This window comes from Moschus berezovskii, chromosome 19, assembly GCF_049115385.1.
Source record: "Moschus berezovskii isolate FMDL1 chromosome 19, NW_MosBer_1.0, whole genome shotgun sequence".
Taxonomy (NCBI): Eukaryota; Metazoa; Chordata; class Mammalia; order Artiodactyla; family Moschidae; genus Moschus; species Moschus berezovskii.
The window spans coordinates 67,825,866-67,851,077 of NC_142478.1; the positions used below are offsets into that span (position 1 = coordinate 67,825,866).

General features: G+C 52.0%; 1 protein-coding gene across 8 annotated transcripts in view; it reads left to right on the top strand.

Annotated features, from left to right (window-relative positions):
* The first annotated feature begins 275 nt into the window (after positions 1-275).
* Positions 276-25,212, top strand: part of CMKLR1 (chemerin chemokine-like receptor 1) — a 44,116-nt gene continuing 19,179 nt past the window's right edge. For 7 of the 8 annotated variants that reach the window (XM_055405660.2, XM_088828279.1, XM_088828280.1 and 4 more), the window contains exon 1: positions 276-535. The gene's annotated coding sequence lies outside the window, so the exon portion shown is untranslated. Of the gene's footprint in view, positions 536-19,588; positions 24,803-25,212 lie in introns of those variants that run through there. The other variant, XM_055405662.2, reaches the window with a different exon arrangement.

Sequence of the window (25,212 nt, forward strand, 5' to 3'; positions counted from 1 at the left end):
GCTGGGAGCAGACGCGCTTCCCACAGCTGCCCCGGGGCCTGCATGTGCTCCTGGTTTGTGCTCAGACGGTGGGCACCGCTCCCAGCTCCCAGAGGGGCGGGTCGTCCCGGGCAGACCTTGCCACCAGCCGCCGCCCGCCCGCCACAGGCAGCCTCCCCAGAAGGCCCCCAGTCCGCGCAGCTGGCCGCCCCCGCCCTCGGTCAGCCCAGTTTCCTGCCCCTCCCTCTCCCCTCCCTCCAGCTGTTTCTCTGGCAGAGTCTTGTCCCATTCAGCCCCCAGTGAGCAAAGAGGGCAGGACAGACCCGGGGTCTCCCTGGGAGCCTCCGGGGGAAGAGGATGTTCCGGGGGTGTCCTGCTCTGGGGTCTCTGGGGGGCCCATGAATGAGGGGGTGAATTGCTTTCTTGGGCGAACGGCCCCAGGCAAAGAACAGTGTGACTTGGAGAAAGAAGTCTGGGAACACGGGTCTCCTGTACAACCTCGAGTGACCTGAAGTCACGGAACCCCGGGAAGACCTGGGCAAGACCAGCCACAAAGGTATCATGCTGGGCTCTGACATTGATTGCCCAGAGGGGTCAGGTTGGGGGGTGGGGGGCGTGGGAAACAGTAATAGAGAAGTTCTTTGGCTCTTGGTAAAATGTAATTTTTGTCAGAATGGAAATAGCTCTATTACGATTTTCAGATTTCCAAAGTAATGCATGCCAATTGGAAAAACCCAGCGAGGTCACCATAGTTATAAAAAGCAGCGAACTCTGCTTCTCTTCTGTTAATGCTCAGGAGGATCCTACAAGGGAGGCACTTTCACTGTCCACGTCTTACAGGTGAAGAAACTGAGACTCAGACTGGGGGAGGCACCAGCTCAGTGCTGTGGAGTCAGGTAGCGGGGTGCGGAGCTGAATGTCTGTATAACCACCTTCTTAGCTGCCGGAATGTCCTGCCTCTCAGCTACAGAGAAGAAACAGGGGTTCTTAGCCCAGGGGTGAACTTCAGGTGCCTCTCTGTATCACTCATGGGCTCACTGACCAGCCTGTGATGTTTGTGGCGTGCCTACAATGTACCAGCCACCTAGGAGCGTCCAAATGTGGACACATACCCCTTTTCTGACATCTTGTGTGGTACCCTGGAGTGAAAGTGTTAGTCGTCCAGTCCTGCTCTTTGCGACCCCATGGACTGTAGCCCCCCAGGCTCCTCTGTCCAGGGAATTCTCCAGGCAAGAATACTGGAGTGGGTAGCCGTTCCTTTCTCCAGGGGGTCTTCCCATCAGGGATCAAACTTGGGTCTCCTGCATTACAGGCAAATTCTTTACGGTCTGCGCCATCAGGGAAGCCCATGTTTGGTACCCTACCTTGTCCTTAACCACGGATCATGAACCTTCATCTGTATTATCTATGTTCCTCCAATATGCGTTTTAAAGGCTGCATGGAGAAGATGGCTTGGGCTTTATTGATCATTTCTCCATGTGGTTGCTTCCTTTTTTTTTTTTTTTTTCATTATTGTAAACAGAACTGCAGTGGCCACTCCTAGTATACCATCTTTACCTGTGTGTCCTATGGACAACTTTCCCAAGGTGAAATTGCTGGCTCAAAGGTTTACGTGTTTTTAAGGCTTTCGAGGCTTTTAGCCACATTGCCCTAGAAGGTTGTGCTGGCTTGCATTCTCCTGGCACAATATTGGGGTGAGATATTTTTACAGCCTCGTCTACACTGGTTGTCACCTGTTTCCTAAAACTTCCCTGATGGGAAAGGTGAGAATAGCATCTGGCTGCCTGAGTTTGCATTTGTCCATTCATGCTGAATATCCTCTACAATCTTATTATTCACTTTTGTGACTATCCTGTTCAAGTCCACCCCCATTTTTTTTTTCTCTTGCTGGCATGTTTGTCTTTTTTCTTATTGATGTTTAAGAGTTCTTTGTATATGAAGGATATGAATCCTCTGTCAGTGCTATCTATTGAAAATATTCCAATCCCCCCTCTGCTTTCAGATGAGCACGTTTTAAGTAGGTGAGCCATTTGGACCAGCATTTGGCAAAATTACAGGCAAATAGCACATCATTATACTCAAGTACCTGCTACTTGATGTCAGTCTGATCACTCAGACCTTTGTAGTTCAGAGAGGCCAGAGAACAAGTGGCCAAGTCTCAGGTCTGTCTTCTCTCTCCATTCAAGTCCCCAGCTCCCAGCTTCCTTTTTGCCACCCCTGACCTCCTCTTCAAGATCAATCTTCCCTGTGGTTCTTGCTGTCGATTTAGACTGAGTTGAATTAGACTCAGGTCTTCTCAAAGGGCCATCCTAGGACCATAAGCATCAGTTTTTTGGAGTTAGAATCCCTAAGGATGGGGTGTAGGAGTCTGCATTTTGAGCGGTACCCCTGACAACCTTGAGAACCACTGAGCTGGAATCCTTGAACATCCCCTTTGCCCAGGTTTCTGGGTTCTTTGCTGCACACTGAGCTTCTTTTTTTCCTTCCTAAGCAAATATCTATGTACTTCTGTGAGTCTGCATGTCCTGTGTCAGCAGTAAAAGCCCGGAGGCAATGGTGGAGAAGAAGCGAAACTCAGTCTCATACCACAGAAAGTCAGATCACATTAGCAGTCATCCAGCCTGCGGTCTTTGACATTATTTTAAACCACAGAATGCTTTCCTCCGATGAAAATACATGGAGAAGTGCACTTTAAAGATAGATAAAAGTGATGTTATTCTAGTGGAGGACTCCAGACGGCAGCTCACTGAACCTCACTGTCACTGCTGAAGGGCCTTTAGGAACCCTCATGGCTCTGGGGGGCAGATTGAAAACTAGAAAATCTACTCCAAATTGTTAAAACAGCAGCATTTTTAACCATTGTTGAATTTGCTACATGATCTTAGGCAAGGTATGCCCATTCTCTGGCCCTAAGCATCTTATTTGAAAATAAGGAGGTTGAATGCTGTATTAGGGTCACAGCTGCAGTAACAAATAGACCCAACATGTACAATGGCTCAAACCAAACAGACGTTTGTTCTAAGTCAGGTATTTGTGGTAGAGCCTGGTCCTCTTCCACAGTGATTCAGTGAGCCATCGCACCTGAGTACTATCCCTTAGACATCTTCACTGAGGGAAGAGCGCATAGGGGAGGGATGTTTGCTTCTTAACTGTTTTCTGCCACACACGGGAACTGTCGTGGAGCCAATCTAGTTGCAAAGGAGGCTGTGAAATGTAGCTCATGGCTAAGGTGGTTCTTTCCCACCTACGCTTGTGTACTGTGGAAGGGAGAACGAGTTTTTGAGGACGGCTCGCTGTCTCCCCCACAAACACGGTGACCTCTTGGGTCCCTTCCAGTCTCTGGTTCTAAATTCTGAATTTTTGTTAGTTGATCTTAGAGTTAACACAGTGATGTTGGGCCCACAAATACTTTCCTATCCTCAAGATAATCCCCATCAAATAAACTGAGTAAATGTCCACATTCCAGGCCCCTAAACATGGACTTTCCTGGAACATGGGCAACTGCCGTTCTCTCTCACTCCTGGAAAAAGGAAACAAAAATAACAATGTTATTGAGCTAAGCACTTTTACTGAACCAAAGGTTTTTGTATCCACTATCCCATTAAATCTCTCTACAACCCTCAAGGAGAAGCTTCATGATTAGCATTCCCATTTATTTTATTTTTATTTATTTTTGTGTGTGTCATTTGTGTTTATGTTTTTATATTTTTATTAAAAAATTTTTTTTTGGCTGTGCTGCTTGGCCCTGGGGATCTTAGTTCCCTGACTAGGGATCGAGCTTATGCCCCCAACAGTAAAGTACAGAGTCTTAACCACCGGACCGCCAGGGAAGTCACAGCATTTATTTTTTTCACGTGAAGAAAGGAAGGTTCAGGAGGCAAAGGGACTTGCCCAAGGTCACACAGGTCAGAAGCAAAAGAACTGAGATTTGAACTCAGAAAAATCTCACTCCTGTCCTAGGGCCCCACTGCAACTGGAGTGCATGTGTGCAAGGCTGAGTGTGTGTGAGTGCGTGTGTGCGGTAAGGGTCAGGGTTTTCCTTGGGCTGTATTTCCCCAGGGTGGGGTGTAAGAAAGTGGAAGTGCAGGAAGCATGGTCCAGATCCCCAGAATGGGCCAAGCTTGCTTATTAGAAGGCAGCTGGGTGGGTGTCTTAGGCCAAGGAAGCCCAGCACGACTAAGTACTTCAGTCACCAGCCAGAAAAAAGAGAACGGGGTGGCATGTGAGCACACAGCCTGAGGCCGTCTGTGGGTCCTAGATGTCACGGAGGCCTTGACCTGGCCGGGCACATAGTGGGTGTTTGTGGACGATTTCCTGTGACTAAACTCCAGGAGCTGGTGATGGACAAGGAAGCCTGGCGTGCTGCAGTCCATGGGGTCGCAAAGAGTCAGACATGACTGAGCGACTGAACTGAATGGAACTGAACTGAAAACCCATGGGGAGGAAAAGCTGTACCTGTGCAAGAACTCAAGATGGGTCAGGCTCGGTCCCTGCTCTGAAGGTCTTGGGGGAGGGAAGGCAAGCGGGTCACAAAGACTTTTCTTCAGTCACTCAGGCAACATTTATGAGCTCCTGCTCTGTATCTGGCACTCCCCAAGGCACTTCCCACTTTTGTGGGACTTTGGAGGGGCCGGGGGTCATAGTTATATTTGCCCCCATATTAGATCTCAGGACAGCGAGGCCCCGATTGGTTGAGTGACATCCCCAAGGTCCCTTGGTGAGATTAGGGACCTGGGGTTGATCTGGCCTCCAGGCCAGGATTCTCTGTGTAGCCCTGACTGAGATCTTAGGCCTGGGGTTGGCAGTCACTTTGTGCTGCTTCCGAGTCCCAGGACATGACGTTTTTCAGGCAAAATTATGAGACAGGTTAATTTACTCCTCTTCTGGAACCTCTGTATTTTTGCCACGGTGGCCCAAGTGTGATAGAGAGAGAGTACCATTTCTTGCCCCACTGGGTAGAAGCCAGAGGCCTTGTTAATTCTGTTATTGCTGTCAGATTGGCACAGACTCCGCAGCCTCACACCCTAGAATTCAGATCTGTCTCTGCCTTTTTACCTCCTGCCTCCTCTGTGCCCTTATCTCTAAGGGAGGGGATACTCTCGGGGCTGTTGGGGGTTAAACACAGACGAATATACAGGACGAATATACTTCCTGGTGAACTTCCCTGGTGGCTCAGATGGTAAAGAATCTGCCTGCAATGCAGGAGACCTGGGTTCAATGCCTGGGTTGGGAAGATCCCCTGGAGAAGGCAATGGCTACCCACTCCAGTATTCTTGCTGGAGAATCCCATGGACAGGGGAGCCTGGTGGGCAACAATCTATGGGGTCCCAAAGAGTCGGACATGACTGAGTGACTAACACATTTTCAGACAGGAGCACAGGACATGGCCAGCTTGATGAAGGCATTTCTATTTTTATTCTTGGGGAAGTGGGTATTGATAATCGCCTTTGAATGTCAGGGTTGATGTGGGCATCTTGTGCCTTGTAATCCCAAGTTGCCAGGGCAGGAAAGGTCATTTTGGTTAGGCTCCAGGCTTCGTGCCTTGCCCCTGGGCTCTGGTGGGTGGGAAGGGGGTGCTCCACCCACCACAGACACTCTGGCAACCTTGGAAGGGTCAGCAGCTGAGTCAGCAGGGGGGGTCAGCTGCTCTTCAGGCGCACTGTCAGAATCGGTTCTGCTTTTCTTGGGGGACATGTCTCGGATCCTCTGATCTTAGCCCTGGGATCCCGCTGAGGGCAGCTCTTATGCAAGGAGGTGGGTGGGTAGGGTGATAGGTGCAAGAAACAGCAGCGAGCACGCTCAGTTTTTCCTTCTGGGGGTCATGGGTCAGAGAGACTTGAGGGCTGGTGGGGTGCAGCCAGGTAGTCCCGGGTTCTGCTCCTGGGAACCAGTTACCTCCGTGAGCTGGGGCAAGTCACATGACTTCTCTGAGTCTCAGTTTCCTTTTGTCTCAGAATTTTTTAAAAGACTTTTTTGATGTGGACCATTTTTAAAATCTGTATGGAATTCGTGACAATATTGCTTCTGCTTTACATTTTGGTTTTTTGGCTCCAAGGCATGTGAGACCTTAGTTTCCTGGTCAGGGAGCGAACCTGCAACCCCTGCATTAGAAGATAAAGTCTTAACCACTGGACCACCAGAGAACTCCCCATCTGAGCTGTTGAGAGAACATCTGCCGTGTTCAGTTAGTGATCTGGGGTGGTGTTTAGGGACAGGGGACATTCAAAACATGCCCATCCCTTGTTACTGGAATCTGTTCGAACATTTGTCAGAATCTATGATTTCCTGGGTGTGGAACGAGGGAAGAGCTCAGATAGTCAGTGTCTGAGCTGCTGTTGTAACAACCACTGCAGACTTTGTGGCTTCAAACAATATACATTTATGAGCTCAGCTTTCTGGAGCTCAGAGGTCTCAAAAGAGTCTCACCCACACCTTTGCAACCCAGAACTTATTGCCGAAGTCACTCCCATCAATGCCCGCCTGGCACATTCAGTGTGCCAGCTCTCACGGGAGCAAAGAGGACGTCGCTGTGATTGGGGAAATCAGGAAACACTGTCTGGTGATGGGAGCGTATATTTGATCTGGTTCCAAGGATGAGCTGGCCTTGAGTGCCTGGAGGAAAAATTGGCCAGAAATGAAAGATATTTCTGGCTGGGAGAGCGGCATGAGCAGAGGTTTGGAGGTTTGACGTGTGTGGGGTATCTGGTGCGGTGGATGGAAGCAGGGAGTGGCCGGAGGCAGTCTGGATGTTCTGGAGGGCCTCAAAGGTCCCATCCAACTTTCTGGGTGGTCCAGTATGCCCCATTTCACCGGAACAGCATCTTATTGTCCCCTGACCTTGCCCTCCCCAAACTCGGCACTTAAACTGAAACATTTGGACCATCGAAGATTCCAGACAATCCCAAGATAATTAAGTTTGAAATTCCCACTTGGCAGAAGGGCATGTTGGTTTGTGGATTTATCTCCTGGGTTGTCTGGCCCAGAAACTAGCTCTGAGGGGAGAGTATTGCTCTGCACTGGTGGCTTTCTTGACTGGACGTTGAGCCTCCTCTCTTAGGATGCCCAGGACTTGCTGACAGCTACAGGCGTTGAGCTTGGGACAAACTAGGTGCTTCCTTCAGGGTTAAAGAGAGTTGATTTAGGATGACAGCTGTGGTTGTCATGGGATGTGTTTCCTGGGGGAGAGGGCCACTGCCCACTGGTGCCAGATGAACCAGGCTGGGCATTGAAGGGTCTCCTGCTTCAGGGGTAGAGCTGACTGACGTCAAGAGCAGGTCTTCTGGGAGCGTGGGCAATTTTCAATCTCTTTTATGACAGATGCGACTCACTGAGGGCCTCTTCAACTGTCAGGGATTTGGGCCAGGAAGAAAAAGGACGTCCCTTGGTTGAGAAAAGAGCGGCCACCCAAGGTAGAAGCAGGACTCTGCTGGCTCGTGGACCTGTCCTGAAACCCACTCCTGCCCTCGCTGGCTGTGAGACCTCAGAAAGGACACTGAACTTCTCTGAGCCTCACTTTCCATCACTGTAAATTGGGGGTGATAAAAGGACTTTCCTCATGGTGGGGGGCGGCGGGCATTGGATGGTTTAAGTGAGATGCTGAGTGGCACAGAGTTGGAGCTGAAAACCAAATGTAGCCTGAATATGAGGGGCCTGGCCCAGATGTCGGGGGGGAGCCATGGGAACTGGAAGTCCTGAGCCAGGAGAGGCTAGAAATGCCAGGGATGGAAGGTGCCAGGGTCAGAGCCTCACCCCAGCTTTCCTTCTTCCACTTGCTGATGTGGCCTGAAAACACGGCAGGGTCTGGAAGGAGACCTCAGATCACCATCCCTCTTTTCCTGGGGGGCAGTGGGGTCTGACCGGCTTACATGGGCCTTTCTCTGTGCTTCCTCATCTCCTGTGAAAAATCCCAGACGTGAAGGGAAATCAGAAGCAGTGTTTTGGGGAAGGGCAGGGCGGTTTCCCTGAGCCTGACTGGGCAACGCCCTTTATCTCCCCATCGCTGATTCCTGGTGGGCCTGGGATCCATCAGCCTGGGGACTGGGGTCCCTCCCTGTCTCTGGGTTGGCCTCTGCTCCATGCATCCTGTCTGCTCCACATCCTTGGTCTCTCCCACATTTTCCGGGGGGCTGGGAAGCCAGCAGCACCCCAAAGTTCCTCCTTCTAAGAGCTTTTGAAAAGCAAGTTTATTTACTTATCTTCGGCTGTGCTGGGTCTTCATTGCTGCGGGCTTTTCTCTAGTTGAGGTGAGTGGGGGTTACTCTCTGATTGTGGTGTGCAGGCTTCTCATGGTGGCGGCTTTAGATGCAGGGGCTTCTGTACTTAGGGCACGTGGGCTCAGTAGCTGCGGTGCATGGGCTTAGTTGTTCCTCGGCACGTGAGATCTTCCCGGACCAGGGATCAAACCCGTGTCTCTTGCACTGATAGAGTCTTTACCACTGAGCCACCAGGGAAGCCCTCCAAGAGCTTTATGTGTTGTTTCCACTGCCTGAAGGGATTGGTAGTTTTCACTCACCAAGGCTTGGCTGGACTTTTGCCCAATCCTGCTTCCTGCTGCCAAGATCCTCTTTGGGGACCAGTCATTCCTCTCCTGGTATCACGCAGACTCATCACAAAAGTGGGAGATTGGCAAAGGGCCCCATTTTACAGCCGAGGAAACTGAGGCCCAGAGGGACTATGGGTGCTCACCCTTCCCTTCCATTCCCTAATTCGCAGCTGCCCTCTCTGCTTTGGGAACACCTCCCAACCCTCAGTGAAAGTGAAAGTCACTCAGTTGTGTCTGACTCTTTGCGAACCCATGGACTGTAGTCCAGCAGGCTCCTCTGTCAATGGGATTCTCCAGGCAAGAATACTGGAGTGGGTAGCTGTTCCCTTCTCCAGGGGATCTTCCCAACACAGGGATCAAACCCAGGTCTCCCACATTGCAGGCGGATTCTTTAGTGCCATTGAGGGTTGCACTGGTTGCACAAAAAGCCAGTGCAACCCTCAGTGGCACTGGCTTTTTGTCCTTTGGTAGGGCTCACAGAGGGTTGATTCAGTTTGGTGTTAGGCAGACCTGGGTTCGAATCCTGAGTCCCTTGATGACCAGCTGGGTGACCTCGGGTCGGCTCCTCTCTCTCAGCTGTAAACAAGACTGATGGCAGGTTCTTCCCTGAGTCATCGGGGTAAGAATGAAAGGAGACAATCCATGTAAAGGGCTTAGCAGTGAGCCCCGCACTTTGTGGGTCCCTGCAAAGACTTCTGGGCCCTAAAGAAGGGGTACCTGGTGGGACCTCCATGAATACTTTCTGAAATGAGATTGAATTCTTTAGTCACTCCCTTCTGCTCCAACCCCCAGTCTGTTAGCAGCTATTTTTTTTTTCCTGTAAAGGGTGAGACTCAGTTAGAGACAGATCAGAGAGGTTAATTGGCTTCCTAAGGCCACACAGCTCATAGCGAAGGGAGTCGGGCTGCAGATGCTTCACCCTACGTTGGCCTGGACACCGCAAGAGCCGTTCCTATCCTCTGGTCCTCGTCCAGAGCCCACCTGCCCTCCTCCTCCGTGATTTCCAGTCCTTCCCACCGACATCATACTCTCGCTACACCGATTAGGGTTAGCTCACGTATCTTCCCCGGTGGCTCAGCGGTAGAGAATCTGCCTTCGATGCAGGGGCCACAGGAGACTTGGGTTTGATCCTCGGGTCAGGAAGATCACGGCACCCCACTCCAGTATTCTTGCAAGAGAATCCCCATGTACAGAGGAGCCTGGTGGGCTACAGTCCATGGGGTTGCAAAGAGTCGGAAACCACTGAAGCAACTTAGCGGGCACATGTCTTCCATAGCTCGATCAAAACATGAATGAATCGCACGCCCCATTCCTCAAAAGCCTGTTCTCATCTAGACATCCCACTGAAAACCACAGGGATCAACTCCTTTACCTTGAGGCATCAGCAGCTGATGACGGTTCACTGGAGCGGGGTTGGTGAGCCTGGTGCCTCCAGCCAGCACGGAGCATCCTCGATGGCAGACCCCCAGGCTCTGCGCACACAGGTGCAGACTCTGGTCAGGGATGCTCCAGGGGGTTAGTAAGGGGCAGCCTCCCTGGCTTCAAGGACCCGAGGACAGGCCGAGACTGAGTTAGTTCCGTGGACGTCTGTGTTACAACTTCCTCACTCCTCCACTGGGACCTCTCTGTTCCTCCCTTTTCTTGTAGAATTGCAGTGACCTTTATTTTTTTTAACGTGACAAAGCTGCATATCAGCAGAGCTGAGAAACCAAGCGGGCCGGGGAGGCCACTGGGGGTAAGTGTTGCAATCTTGGCAACCCTTCGTCTACACAGCCTGCTGGCCTGCGGCTTTCTGTCAGGGCCTGCGGGCTGCTGTGCTTAAAGCGTGCTCAAGGCTGCGTCCTGTGACGTGGATGAGGAGCCTGGGGTCCCGTCCCCTTCTGCTGAACTGGTAAAACTCTGCTGTGACTCGGGGAGCCTTCCTTCCCTGTGTGTGTGTTGGAGCTGGTGCCAGGAGACCAGGGAGAGAAGCCCGTCTCGTCCAGGTGTGTTTGGAGAGGCAGGATGGCGTGGTGGTCGGGGCTTCTGGAATCTGACCACTTGGCTTCAAATTTCTCGTCTCCCTAGCTCTGCAGCCTTGGTTTCCTCATCTGTGAAATGGGGGTGACGCTGCCTCACAGGCCCTGTAGGGGGAAAGTTGGGGGATCATGGGCTTCCCAGGTGGCACTGGGGGTAAAGGATCTGCCTTCTAATGTAGGAGACGCAAGCAACTTAGGTTCGATCCCTGGGTCTGGAAGATCCCTTGGAGGAGGGGATGGCAACCCACTCCAGTATTCTTGCCTGGAGAATCCCCATGGACAGGGGAGCTGGGCAGGCCACAGTCCATGGGGTCGCATGGCGTTGGACACGACTGAGTGACTAGCACTTTGAGGGAACATGGATCTAAGGGAGGGCATATTTTAATTTTTAATTTTTATTAGGAGGAGCCTGGTAGGCTGCAGTCCGTGGGGTCGCTAAGGGTCGGACACGACTGAGCGACTTCACTTTCACTTTTCACTTTTACACACTAGAGAAGGAAATGGCAACCCACTCCAGTGTTCTTGCCTGGAGAATCCCAGGGACAGGGGAGCCTGGTGGGCTTCCGTCTGTGGGGTCGCACAGAGTCGGACACGACTGAAGTGACTTAGCAGTAGCAGCAGCCACTGGTTGTTTAAAGGAAGGAACCTGGGGTGGGGAAGTTGGACACGTGAGGGACAGGCTTAGCTTGGGGCCCAGCATTCGGTACACACGAGGCATTTGCGGCTTGATCACTAGCTGTCTGTGGCCCCGGGGAGAATTTAGTGACAAGTTCAGCCCCTTTCTGCTCTCTTGCTGCGGGGCTTTGGCAGGTTGCTGCGCCTTGCTGAGAGCCATGTTCTAGAAAACTGGGGCTCCATCAGCTCCATCCCTGGTGGTTGCATGGATGTCGGGGTGACCTCAGAGGTGGCCCTGGCCTCGGGGCAGCGAGCAGTTCTGGAAGCACCTGAAAGGCCTCTCTGGGCATCATTCTTGTCCCCTGGGGTGGGGGTGGAGGTGGTGGTGACCGGCTGGTTTCTCCCCTAGGATGTCACAGGGAAAGGTTGAGGGCACCCTTAGACACTCAAGTTCTTAGGCGGTTTGGAAGCTCATGGGGTGCAGAGCAAGGCCACTGTGGGGAGCCGAGCTGAAGGCTGGCTGCCTGGTCCTTGCCTTTTTTTCTTCCTCCTTTCTTCAGAGGCCCATGCTCTGAGCCAGCCAACATCTTCCAGAACTTGAGTGGATGATCTTTGGGTAAAACCAAGCACTTCCCCGTCCCTGGCAGAAGGATCCTCAAGGCCAGATTGCCGGCTGCATCCTGGGTGGTTCTTCGCTCTGGGAGCTGTCTGTGGTCAGAGGAAGTGTGCCCCAGCTGACCAAGAAACATGCCCTGGGTGCCCATCCTGCACCCAGCATGCCATGGCCCCTTATTAACCGTCTGCAGGGAATGAACACAGGAGCCCCGTGAGCAGCGGGCCACTCCCGGATACTTCGGGGACCTTCACTTGAAGCCCCCTCTTTCCCTTAGGGAAAATCAATTCTCACTAGAGTTATTCTGAGGTCATGTGCCTTGTTTTTAAAACACACAAAATTATTTTGGGGCCATAAACTGTTAAAGGGACTTCCTTGGTAGCTCAGATGGTAAAGAATATGCTTGCAGTGAGAGAGACGCAGGTCTGATTCCTGGGTCGGGAAGATCCCCTGGAGAAGGAAATGGCAACCCACTCCTGTATTCTTGCCTGGGAAAATCCCATGGACAGAGGAGCCTGACAGGCTACAGTCCATGGGGTTGCAAAGAGTCAGACATGACTAAGCGACTTCACTCACTTCACACTGTTTAAAAAAAAAAAAGCATGGGAATTTTGTGTTCAGCACCATAATATTCCTGGACATTTAAAGATCAGAATTGTGTCCCTTGGAAATCTTTGGTCCAGCCCCACAGAGAGGCCCCATCGCTGTGGCTCATCCAGAGAAACCTGGGGTAGGGAGTGCCTGGGTCGTCACGTCTGAGGGGTGCTCCCTTGCCTTTCCATTGTGTAGGTGAGGAAGAGAAGGTACAGAGAGGTTAAGTGACTTGCCCAAGGTCACACAGCTGGTAAGGGCAGAGCCAGAGTTCGGACCCAGAGGGCTTTAACTGCAGCGCCTGCAGTCCCAGGAGAGGAAGCTGAGGCCCAAGTGTGACGTCAGAGGAAGAGGCCTGGCGTCCAGTCCATTTCTCCAGCCATGCTGGCTCCTGAGGTTGGCCCGGCAGTGTCTGAGCCCCACGTCCTCAATGCTGGACCAGAGGGCACCTTCCAGCTCAGGGTCCTGTGGAAGATCTGTGGGCTCATGGCTCAGAGAGGGGAAGAGAATTGTGCAGATTCTCTGAAATTTAGGAGCAGAGTTGAGCCTGGAACCCAGACCTCTTATCTCTTCTTGGTTTCCCTCGGGGGGAAGGTTCAAGGTTTGGACAGAGAACACAGAGCTGTGATGCAGGTCTCAGCTTCCTTGGGTGTCAGATGATGGCATTGACAACCCCAGCCTACTGGAACCTGTTATCTGGCCCTGTTTTTCAAACCAGCCTGCAGAGAAATGAAAAGAGAAAACAGACAACAGAGTGAGTTTTTCCTCAAAGGTGGGGCCCCGTCCCATCGATTTTTATCGGTTGTAGGTACCGTTTGTTTCCTGAAATGGTGAGGATGGTCAAGGACAGTTTTTCAGTTTGCCATGCCCTTGCTGGGCCAACGTGAAAAACTGGCAGCTCTGGGACAGTCTCAGAAGCGCTTGGGAAATGTAACTGGATCGGGAGATCTCACAGTTTGGAGTTTGCTTGAGCTGAGATGGTCTCTTGGGCTCCTTCAAGGTGAGGCTGAGGTGGGGACGCCCAGAGAGGACGGAGAAACTGGGTGTGGAGGTGAAGCTAGCCCGTAAAGGTGATCTGGGCTTACACCATCAACACCCTATTATAATGTTCTTTGTGGTTCTTTGAGAGATAGCAGTAAAATTTTGAATTAATTATAAGTGCTTATGGCTATCAGCTTGTTTCTTTGAATATGACTAAGATAGAGCTTCCAGGCCCCGCTTCTATTCCTGTTGTAGAACGGATGATTGAATGAATGCTTTGCAGCAAGGAGGGAGTCCTGGCAGGAGGGGAGGGGAACAGGATGGTCAGTGGAGCTAGTGTGCGTGCGGCCCCACCTGAGGGGTGGGCTCATTTCAAGTTGTTGATTCATTTCCTTGGAAGGCGGGCGCTGGGGAGAGGAAGGCCGAGTGGAGTAAGGAGCTGTGATTCTGGCCGTGGAAAGAGGAGCAGAGGGAGGAGGAGTCTGGCTTTGGGTTTCTTAGGAGGGGCAGTTACTTCCTTGCTGCTTGCCTGGTGCCTGGCAGACAGTGTGTGCGCATTGAGGTTTCCTGAATGTATAAATGAGAAATACGTAATCTGTCATCTGTGAAGGAAGCTCCGAGAGGAGGTTTCGTGGAGTCACACTCTCTGACGACTGTGCCACGTTCACGACTGGGGCAAGCCATACCATCATAAGAATTGTCGTCACACTTGACAGCTATGATAGTAGAAACAGTGATGGGTAGTTTACTGAGAACTTAATGTGGGCCAGGCACTGTTCTGGGCGCTTTATTTTCCTTCTCTTATTCAGTTTTAATTCCAACTTTGAGGAGTATGTACTATTTCTGTTCCATTTTATAAATCTAGAAACCGAGGCACAGAGAATTTAAGTGGCAAAGACGTCTCGCAGGTCGTAAGTGGCGGAACTGGGGTTTGAACTGGGATGGTCTGGCTTTCGAACCTGCCCACTTCACTAAGACTTGACCATGGCTTTGGAATCAAGTTCTGGCTCCTCTCTTTTCTAACTGTGTGAGCTTGGGCAAGTGTCTTGACCCCTCTGAGTTTCAGTTTCTGCAGTTGTGAGGTGAGGGTAGTATCAGGGCCCTTGGGAGGCTGGAGCAAAGCGAGGGGTGGGGAGGATCCTGAGGACTAACGGCGGTGGTTCCCATGACTCAGCATCACGGCAGTTTCAAGGGTCCCCACTTGTGGCTGCAAACTGTGGGGGCCCTTGGAAAGCTACACCAGTAAGTCGTTGCCAGGGTTCTTGGCAGGAGGGTGGGGGAAAGGGAGGAGGGAGACAAAGCCTCCTCTGTCAGCCCCTTGGGGCCCACCCCCAGTTGGGAAGATGTGAATGGTACAAGGAGAGAGATGAGGAGTGCCTGGGCATGGGGAGGGCACCCTGTTGCCCGCCAAGATTTGTTCTTCATGAGAAATGGGTGGAAAATTGCTTTGGATCCTTTCCTGAGAGGCTGTGAAGGCAAGTGCCAATTCATGGAGGGGAGAGGTTTCTCCACAGCCCAGGCATCTGACCCTGGCTTTATTTTAAAACATAATGAAAGCAGAAAACACCTTCAAGTTGGCAGCTGCTGGAGGCTGTCAAGGTTGCCAAACCAGTTCCAGAAAATGGCTTCCCATGGGTTCAGGCACCAGGCTCTGAGCTCGAAATCTACTGGCTGGTCCGTCATGACCCTGTTGTCTGTGTAGCCTGATTCCTCCAGCCTAAGTGCCTTCTTCTCTGAGAAACTGCAGGGTCTGGCTCTACCCTTCGGTGTTGTGGAGGGGCCCTCGTGGCTAAATCTGTCTCCCTTACTCAGCAGACAGTTTCATGTACTGCAGAATGCTTTTCTGATCCCAGTCTACATGGCTCTGAATCTTTTTTTTTTTTTGGTAGATTAAAGCACAGAACAGCCAGTGAAAAGTGAGGGCTTAAAACTTGCTTGCTCATCATAAAAGGATTTCAGAACCCCAGATACTGTGAAGAATAAGTGAGGAGTGACATACGCGCACACACAGAATGATTTCTTATAATTATTGTAACACATACATGGTGATGAACTCTGACATCAAAAAACTGGAAACAAGCCAAGCGCTCATCCTTAGGAGAGTGGTTGATGACAAATGATGACAAATCCAATAATGAAATACTATGCAGCTGTGAAAAAGGATGGGGACTTTTTACATACTGATAGAAAATAATCTCCAAGGTAATTGCTGGGTAAAAAAGACAAGATGACAAATAGTGTGTGTAATAGACCAACCTTAGTGCAAAACAGGGAAGAACTTAGGATATATATTTGTTTTTATTTAAAGATACTCTGAATGGGCTCAGATGGTAAAGAATCTGTCTGCAATGCAGGAGGACATCAGGTTCAATCACTGGGTCGGGAAGATCCCCTGGAGAAGGGAATGGTAACCCACTCCAGTGTTCCTGCCTGGAGAATCCCATGGACAGAGAAGCCTGGCAGGCTATAGTCTGCTGCTGATGCTGCTAAGTCACTTCAGTCGTGTCTGACTCTGTGCAACCCCATAGACGGCAGCCCACCAGGCTCCCCCATCCCTGGGATTCTCCAGGCAAGAACACTGGAGTGGGTTCCCATTTCCTTCTCCAATGCATGAAAGTGAAAAGTGAAAGTGAAGTTGCTCAGTCGTGTCTGACTCTTCGCGACGCCATGGACTGCAGCCTACCAGGCTCCTCCGTCCATGGGATTTTCCAGGCAAGAGTACTGGAGTGGGGTGCTATCGCCTTCTCCAAGGCTATAGTCTATGGGGTCGCAAAGAGTTGGAGATGACTGAGTAACTAACATGCGTGCACACACACACACACACACACACGCACTCTGAAAGGAAACATAAGACACCAATAATAGGATTTGGGTGCTGTGGGGACTGGGTGGATGGTGGTAGGTAAGGAAATGAGGATTTGCATTCTTATCTTTTTATAATTTTAGATAATTTTGAATGTCATCAATTAGATGGAGTCATGTTGCCTAGTCAGAAATTTCTATTAGAAAAGCCAAATTAGAATTGTTCATGGATGCCCATTAGGCTAATAGCAAGTACTGTTATGAAGTAGGATTATAAGCACTAATGTCTGTGGATTTCTTGTAATATTGTACATGAGCTCCTCTACCTGACTCCAGCTTCCTCGATGTTGCAAAGAGAAGATTCCTTCTGGTCCACTTGAATGTAGCCCGAGAAGGTCCTGTTCAAGGCTTATGTATGACTTCTTGTCCCTCCAGCATCGCAGCATCCTGGTGGCTAAGACGTGCTCCTGGTCGTCCCTCGTGGCCTTGGGTGGTCCCGCCAATGTCTCACAGAGCACTGGCCGTCTCATTCCAAGAGACTCCTTGATTGCCTGACCCCTCGATGAAGTGTTTGCAGAAGAGAAATGTGTCCTCATGGACACAGGGTTCCTCTGCAGAAAGTAATAACTGAGAAGCTCTGCTCTTAGGGGCTGCGGGTGTCCTTGGCAGCACCCTGTTTCTACAGATCAGGGTAACAGACGGGCACACCCGGGGCAGTGCATGTCATGACATGCCAGGCCTGTCCCTGACTGGTGAAGAGCATGGTTGGGTTTAGTCTCTGTCACAGAAAAGAATGTCCCGCTGGGCTTCCCTGGTGGCTCAGATGGTAAAGAATCTGCCTGCAGTGAGGGAGACTGGGGTTCAGTCCCTGGGTCTGGAAGATCCTCTGGAGAAGGGAATGGCAACCCACTCCAGTATTCTTGCCTGGAGAATCCCATGGACAGAGGAGCCTGGTGGGCTACGTCCATAGGGTTGCAAACAGTCGGACACAACTGAGCAACTAACACACTGCCGTGCTAAGAGTATTGTATCAAAACATCAGAGAAATGGCATCAGGGAGAATGCCTCGAGGGCCCCATAGTTCAGGCCCTTTCCCAGACATTCTAGAAATTTCTTCCCATGAGGCCGGCAGTGCATAACCCTGGGTGTCTAGACGAAAGCAAATAGTCACTGCTTTCCTGGCACGTCTGGAGAAAGCGGCTCCTGCTTATGGCCTTTGGGGACAGAGCTGCCAGGCTACGGGAAGGGGCGCTGCATTCAGGCAGCCGGTTTGGAAGCTTCGGGCTGCCGGAACCTCAAGGCTGCATCCACCATCAGCTCGTCACCGAGGATGCTGACCTGTGTGCATCCTGCTGTGTCCTCTGGACAAAGTTCCTTCTGCTCCTGGTCCCCGAAGGTTTCGCTTTCCCCCAGCGTGGGTTTGTTTTAAGCCAAGGGGCACGTGACTCCTGTAACTGATTTTGCTTTTCCAGGCTAGGAATCTGGTGCGTCTGCTGTGTGGCCCACCCAGACTAAGTATTTAGGACATTACTTACCGTCTGCGTTTTCCCCTCAGCCCTGGCTCCGTTCTGTCTCCACCCACATTTCCCTTCCTCCTTTCACTCTGTCTTAATTCACGTTCCCTTGGCTACGTGAGCCTCTGTGAAGCTTCACCCCTGACCCCCAACCCTTCTGGACCAAGTACATAAGCCGGGACACAGGCAAACACATAATTTGAAAAAAAAAAGCCTGCAAGTCAAAGCAGCCTGTGGAGCACCCCCGTTCTCTGGCCCCGGGGGAAACAGCCATTCCAGTTAGTAGGAGTCAGCAGGTAAGGGGTTAAGAACGATCCAGAGGAAGTGCTGGTCCAAGTTAAAGTGAGGAAGTGGCCACTGCCAGGGAAGGAGGTGGCCGGTTTATCCTGTGTGACTCTAGGGGGCTGAACCAGGCTTGAGAGGAACGTGGTAGGTTGCTGGAGTTTAGTTTAGTGAAAAAACAAAAAGGAAGAACTTTCTAATGACTTGATGGGTTTTTCTAGAAGTTCTGCTCTAGAGGTCAGGGAGGAGAGAGAAGAAAGGCGACTTTCTCTGGAAAGTAGCAGAACCCAGGGAGAGTTTTTTTGTTTTTTGTTTTCTGTTGATTTGGTTCTGAGCCATGAACTCAAGGGCTCAGGTGACTCCCGAGGGGAGGTCCTAAGTGGAGGGTCCACCATTTCAAGGTAAAAGCGAGTCTCAGAAACCAAGTGACTTACCAAGAGGGCTCTACCTCCCGCTGCCTGTGTGATGATGTCTGGCGTCTTTCTAAGTTCCACCAGGCACCGGTTTTCACCCACGCTTCTCTCTGTAGCATCCCCACACCTTCCATGGTGCCTGGCAAAGATCTGGGAAATTTAATCAAACAAAAACCTAAAACAAAGTTTGTTTGCTTTTCTATTTTTTTTTAATGATGGCAGAGCCATAATACAAACTCAATGTTATCTGACTCCAGAAGTAGTCTCTTTAAATATCACAGACACGGGGTTTCTTTGTTGCAGCCAGGATTTTTATATAGGTAGGGCCACCTACTCGTCCTGATTTGCCTGGAATGTTCTGGTTTTAGCACCACAAGTCCCATTTCTCAGGACGCCCTCAAACTGGGATGACTAGTCAATCTATACACCCTGTACGTGTGATCTCATGAAAGCTTTGCGTTGGCCCACTCTGCAGATGAACAAACTGAGTCACGATCCAAGATCTCAGAGGCCCGGTTGGCCCTGGCACGCTTTGCTGCAGCTGTGTAAGGCTTCAGCTTTCCTCGGCTCTGGGCCGCGCTCCTTTGTCTGTAACACGCGGGTGGCACCCCTTGATGCTCTAGCCTCTCCAGCAATGGCTTATAGGGTTCTGGAATTTCCTCTGGACTTTAGCTGTCTGTTTTTTCCCGTTGAGGGTGGGAAGCAATATTCCCAGGGAGACCCTTTCTGGGTTGTGGTTGAGATTCTCCTTGGGAGGAGGTGACGGCACAGTGACGGGGTCAGGGTTGGGGGCAGCTGACCTTCCTCCTCTCCTTCCCTCCCCACCCCCTCCTCGAGCCTGGGAACAGGGTGGGATCGCGTATGTTAAGTACTTCACCAACGCCAGCCCTTCCGTCAGCTGGCTGGGCTGGAGCCAGGCCATTCCAGGGGGCCAGAGCCTGCCTGAGTGCCCCAGGGGCCCTGCGGCGGGTGCTGGCAGCCTGGGCAGCTTGGGCCTCCAGGATCTCTCAGGGGTCCTCCCTGCTGGACAGACTTCTGCAGCCCCCTGCCTGCCCTGGAGCACGGTGTGTGGCAACTGCATTTGGCTAGACGTGGCTGCGTAGGGTCCCTGAGGGCTCTTTCAGGTGGGGTTGTGGATATGTGAGACACTGCTGCCCTGCCTGCCCTGTGCATGGGGCGGGGGATGGGGGTGGGGGGAGTCAGCTGGTGCAAGAACAGAGCCTTGCACGCAGCGGAGCCGCCAGACTCCAAGGGCGGCCACAGAGTCACAGTGATTGAAGATGTGTGCATCAGAACAGCCCAGGATCAAATCTCACCTCTGCCTCTTCCTAAGAGTGAGATCTTGGGCGGGTGGCATTCCTTTTCTGGGCCTCAGTTTCCACGTCTGCCAAATGGGAACGAAAATGCCCACCTTGAAGGTTTGCTCTGAGTAGAGGTACTGGGTATGCAGTTGGTGCCCGACAAGTAAGGATTAATGTTATCACCACCCCCTACCCAAGCCTCAGGGTGGTTTTGGCTCCTCCCACCCCAGGACATAACCCAAGGACGCCAGAAAGACCCAAGAGAGGAATGGATGCAGGTTGAACACTTGTCACAGCCTTGCGGGCCTGGCAGCCCACCCAGGGTGCTTGGAAGTGCTGTGATAAGGACAGGGGAACATCTTAAGCAGCTGTGTGGATTGCAACTGTTGTGCCCGGGAGCACGGGCTCCGCAGGCCCACAGATCCGAGTTCAAGATCTGCCTCCAGCGGGGCAGCCTGGTGACCCTGATCTGGTTCCTTTCAGAGCCTGAGTTTCAGCACCTGCTGAGTGAGGATAGTAAGCATTCCGCACCTGGGTGGGGATGATGATGGGGAGATAAGGAAGGCCGAGTGTCCAGCCAGGTGCCGGGCATCTGTCAGCACCGTCATTCCCTGTCTTCTCACCTCTTTGCTGCGGCTCTGCCTGCCTTTGTGTAGAGGGGGTCCTGAGGCTGGGAGGAGTGAGGGGACAGGAGAAGGGGATCCCCAGCAGAGGGACACGCAAAGGCCCGGAGGCCTTGAACACCACGCTTGGGGCACTGGGCTCCTGGGGCACAGGGAGAGGTTGTCTTGGAAGGATGTGGGTGCTGAGTTCCCCCAGAGGCCCCTCTCAGCTTCCCATGAACCCTGTCCTGGGTGGGCGTGCAGGTCATCGACCTCCCTCTGGCTGCCCAAGGGGAACAGAGTCCAGTGCTCACAGCCAGGGACCCTCCCTTCCTCTCTCGGCAGCTTATCTCCACCAGGCCTCCCGATCTGGGCTGCCTTTTCCCCTTGACCGCCCCTCCCTGGAGCCCGGGAGCGTCAGGGTCACGCACACACACGCCCCCATGTACACGCTTGTGGCCTTGTTTTCATCAGTAGTGAGATAACAAGAGCTAGGATCTATGGTAACCTCCCTCTGTAAGTCTAGTTGTTTAATCCCAGAATAGTGCAGTGCAAGAGGAGTCACTATTTTCCTCCACTTTGCAGATGGGGAAACCAAGGCACAAGGCAAGTAAATGGTTCTCCCCTGGTCCCCAGCTAAGATTAAACCCAGGCAACCTGACTCCTGAGCTGGGCACTCAGCCCCTCCACCATTCAGCCTCCGTGAGAGCTTGAGTTTGATGGGCTGGTTGTCTGGCCTGACCAGAGAGGGAAAATGCTTGCCTAAAATCACACAGCAAGACAGGGACAGGACTGGAGATTCTGTCAGTTTGAGCTCTAAGCTGCACACCCAGTGTATTCCTCGGGTTTGCTGGAGTGGAAGATGGGGAGGGGGTCAAGTTGCAACCTTGGGAGGTCCCATTAACCTGTCATTTAGCATAAACCATTCTCTCCCTGCCTCTCTCCACACCCACAACCTAGCCCTGAACCAACCTGAGCCAGTGAATGACAGGGCAGGGGGTGGGGAGTGAGCGGAGGGGAGGGGTGTTGGCCCCCAGGCCATTACGACTTTTACTGAAGTTAATTGTAGGGGAGTTAAAAACAGAACTCCAATGATGGACTTCAAGGCCCAGCAGCAGGGTTTACCAGATACCGGTTTTGGGTGGAGGATGCCTTTCTGAATCCAAAAATCAGACCCCAGAGTCTGCTCTTTCGTCTACACCCATGTCCCTGGACTTACTGCCTCCCACTGGCATCCCAGCATGGGCATACCCCTTGTATGCTCTGACTGCCCCTTGGCATTGCCCAAAGATGGGGAATCAGTGTTGTCATGGTGACAGATTTCATCCGTGGCATTAGGGATTCTGGGGGCAGGGGTTGGGTCTCAGCCCCTGGGACTGACCAGTGTGACCTGGCTTTTCCCATGAAGACTCATCTCAGTGTATCCAGTCCCCACTCCTCTGCTATTTCAAGATTTTTCTTGGAGCATTGGTGGTTGCCATGGAAACAACTTTTGAGGCAAACGTGCCCATGTGAGCTGAGGAAGAATTCTTCAAGACAATGGGGAGATTGCCATACTCCCCGACTCTGTGAGGGGCCCCCTTGATTTCTGGAGTCTGCAAAGACTGCCGCTTGTGGGTAGACCTGGAGCTGGAGGAGGATTTGCGGTCAGCTCATCAGGCCCTTTGCTAGCCTCCTGCCTCCAGTCTCTCCCCTTCCGTGGGTTAGAGCTGGGGTCGTTTTAGAAAAATGGACACCTTTCTGCTGAAAAAGGTGCCCCCCATGCCCCCTATTACCCGCGGGATAACTTTGGTGACTTGCAGGAGGTCTTATAATCTGAGCCCTCTTCGTTTCTCAGCCTTATCTCCTGCCCTCCCTGCAACATCCCCGCCCCTCCCCCACTCTCTAATCTCACATTACCCAGCCTCTGTACCTTTGCACAGATTCCTCTGCAAAGGCGCCTTGTCCCCCCACCACTCCATTAAGAAAAGGCTTCACACCCTCCAAGGCTCAATTAAAATGTTACCTCCTCCAGGAAGCCTCCCCTGCTTTCTCTGGTCACCTTCCCTTTGCTTTGTACAGAGCCAGGGCCACAAACTCAGCCAGCAACAGCGTCAGGCAGGAGGCACGATTGACTAACTTTGGAACATTCTCCGCTTCCACAAAGAATCCACGCTGTCCCATGAAAGCTGAAAGTGAGAATGACTTGGTTCATCTTTCTCTCACCAGATTGCTCTTGTTTCGACAACAGAGCCCGGGCAGGCTCTGTGATGAACTGCAGCTGATTCATTGCCCCAGAGTCAAGGAAACTATAGGGAAGTTGCCAAGAACCCCATCCGGTCTGTGATGTAGGCCCAGTAGGACTAGTTTGCTGCAAGACTGGATTTTAGGTGACATCTCAGAGCACTCACTGTGCCATGTTCCTGCACCCACCTCCCCAACTGTGGGAGGCTCCAATAAGGTGTGTGGCTCTTAGAAGGTATTCACTAGCTGTCTTTTGAATGGATGCTTGAATGAATGGAGCCATGCTCTTTTCTGAACCTGTGAAACCTGCTTCTGCCTCTGGGCCTTTGCACTGGCCCTTCCCACTGTCTGAAGAGCTCTCCCATCAGACAGTGATATATCTTCCTCTCCTATATTCAAGTCTGCTCAAATGTAATCTCTATTACCTTCTCTGAACACTCTGCCTAAAGTAGCATCCACACCCATCTCGATGCCCCACCCCTCTTTATATTTTAGTTCACAGCATATGTCACCACCTGTTATATTCATTTCATTTTTCCAGCATTTACATAGTGCTTCCAACACACCAGGCAAGCTTCTGAACATGACCAGTGTAAACTCATGTAATCCCTGGAGCAACCCTGTGAAGGGAGAGCTGTCACCCCCTTTTTCAGTTGAGGAAACCGGGGCATGGAGAGGTGTGGTGACTTGCCCTCAGTCGCACAGCTGGCGCGTGTCAGGGCAGGGATTCAAACCCAGGCAGTCTGACTCCAGACTTTTTGTCTCTTTTATTATAATCCACACCTTGGAGAATGCCAGCCCCTCCAGGGAAGCAGTGTGTCTGTTTTGTTCCCTGCCATAGCCCCTGGGCCTGGCACACAATAAGTGCTTAATAAATATTTCTTGAAAGGATGGAGGAAGGAAGAAAGGAGGATCAGAGAACTGGAGGGAAGAATCCTTGACCTTCCAAGCTTTCCGTTAGCCCGACATCAAGGCCATCTTGTCGGAAGTTTCTCAGCCTCCCAGAGGGTTTGAGTCAGCCTGTCTGGAAGGGACCCCACCCGGCCTTCCCTCCCCCTCTCTCCCTCTCCAATCGGGCTTCTGTTTTCTGACCTCTCCCAGACAAAGGTGCCAAACCGCACTCCTGGAACCCCTGGGCCCATGCTGTGCACACTTCCTCCTGTGACAGGGCCAGTGGAGGAGAACATTCCAGGCCAGAGGCAGGAAGTCTCCGGAACAAGGTGGCCTGGAGCAAATGGGGCCTTTGGGCAGCCAGCAAGGAGCCCGGGAGGGGCCGCTGATGGCCAGATGTGCTGGGGCCTCAGGGCTGCTCAGAGGACAAGCAGATGGGACATGGGAGCAGGCCGGGAGTGGGTCCAGGACCAGAAGCTGCAGCCTCTTGGCATCTCCAGTTTACCCAACATTTCCTGACATCCCTGGTGGCTCAGATGGCAAAGAACCTGCCTGCAAGGCAGGAGACCCGGTTCGATCCCTAGGTTGGGAAGATCCCCTGGAGGAGGGCTCGGGAACCCACTCCAGTATTCTTGCTGGATCCCTGGAGAATCCCCATGGGCAGAGGCGCCTGGCAGGCTACAGTCCATGAGGTCTCAAAGAGTCAGACACGACTGAGCGGCTGACACTTTCCCTGACCTCTAATCCTGCCTCCAGGGTTCCAGAGAAGGCCACACCCTGCCAAATTCCCCGTGGACTCTAAAATAACAGACCCCACTGAGAGAGTGGGAATGTGTTTTCCAGTTTCATCACTGAGAGGTAAATCCTCTTTCCTATAAAATTAGTAACTACTCATATTAATAGTGTTGGCAGCCATGATCAGGGCAGGCAGGACGCCGAGCACTTCACCAGCCTGGTTTTATCGAATCCTCACAACTCCCAGAGAAAGAGGCTGTGGATGAGGGGCCCGAGACTCAGAGAAGTGAAGCTACCTGTTCAAGGTTACACAGCTTCGAAGTGTTGGAGCTGGAGTTGAAACCTAGTTCTAAGTGACACAGAACACAATTCCAGGGACAGCCAGGAGGAGAGAATCCCGAAATCCAGCCTGGAGATCCTGATTATACCATGCTGAAGCTGAAGCTCCAATACTTTGGTCACCTGATGCGAAGAGCCGACTCATTAGAAAAGACCCTGATGCTGGGAAAGACTGAGGGCAGGAGGAGAAGGGGGCAAGAGAGGACGAGATGGTCGTATGGTATCATTGACTCGATGGACATGAGTTTAAGCAAACTCCAGGAGATGGTGAAGGACAGGGAAGCCTGGCGTGCTGCAGTCCATGGAGTCGCAAAGAGTCGGACATGACTGAGCGATGGAACAACAATTGCTCACTTTCCAGGTAACTTTGGGAAAGACCATGAAACTTGTTCAAATCTCAGTGTTCTCATCTGTTAAATGGGCATTAAGGGGAACCAAGCATCGTTTGAGACCCTACGGGGGCTGGCTGTTTGGCCGCGTCCTTCATAGGGGTCATTTCCCTTCATCTTCAGTGTCTCCAGGTCCCAGGTTGGAAATGGGAGGTTGGAGGTGTGGAGAATGGGCCGCATAGCCCGGGCCATCTCCTTCTTATGCTTAACTCCCCGGGTCAACAGAGGTGGGACAAAGCTTGTTTTAACCGAGGGACTACACTCAAGCTGAGAAGTGCTTTTCAGAGGCTCTGGTGGAGGATGTGGGTATGCCGGGAAGGGAGACGGGGCCGAGAGCGGGAGGGCATGGCAGGAGCCATGGTCTCCTCTTCCGGCCCCAGGC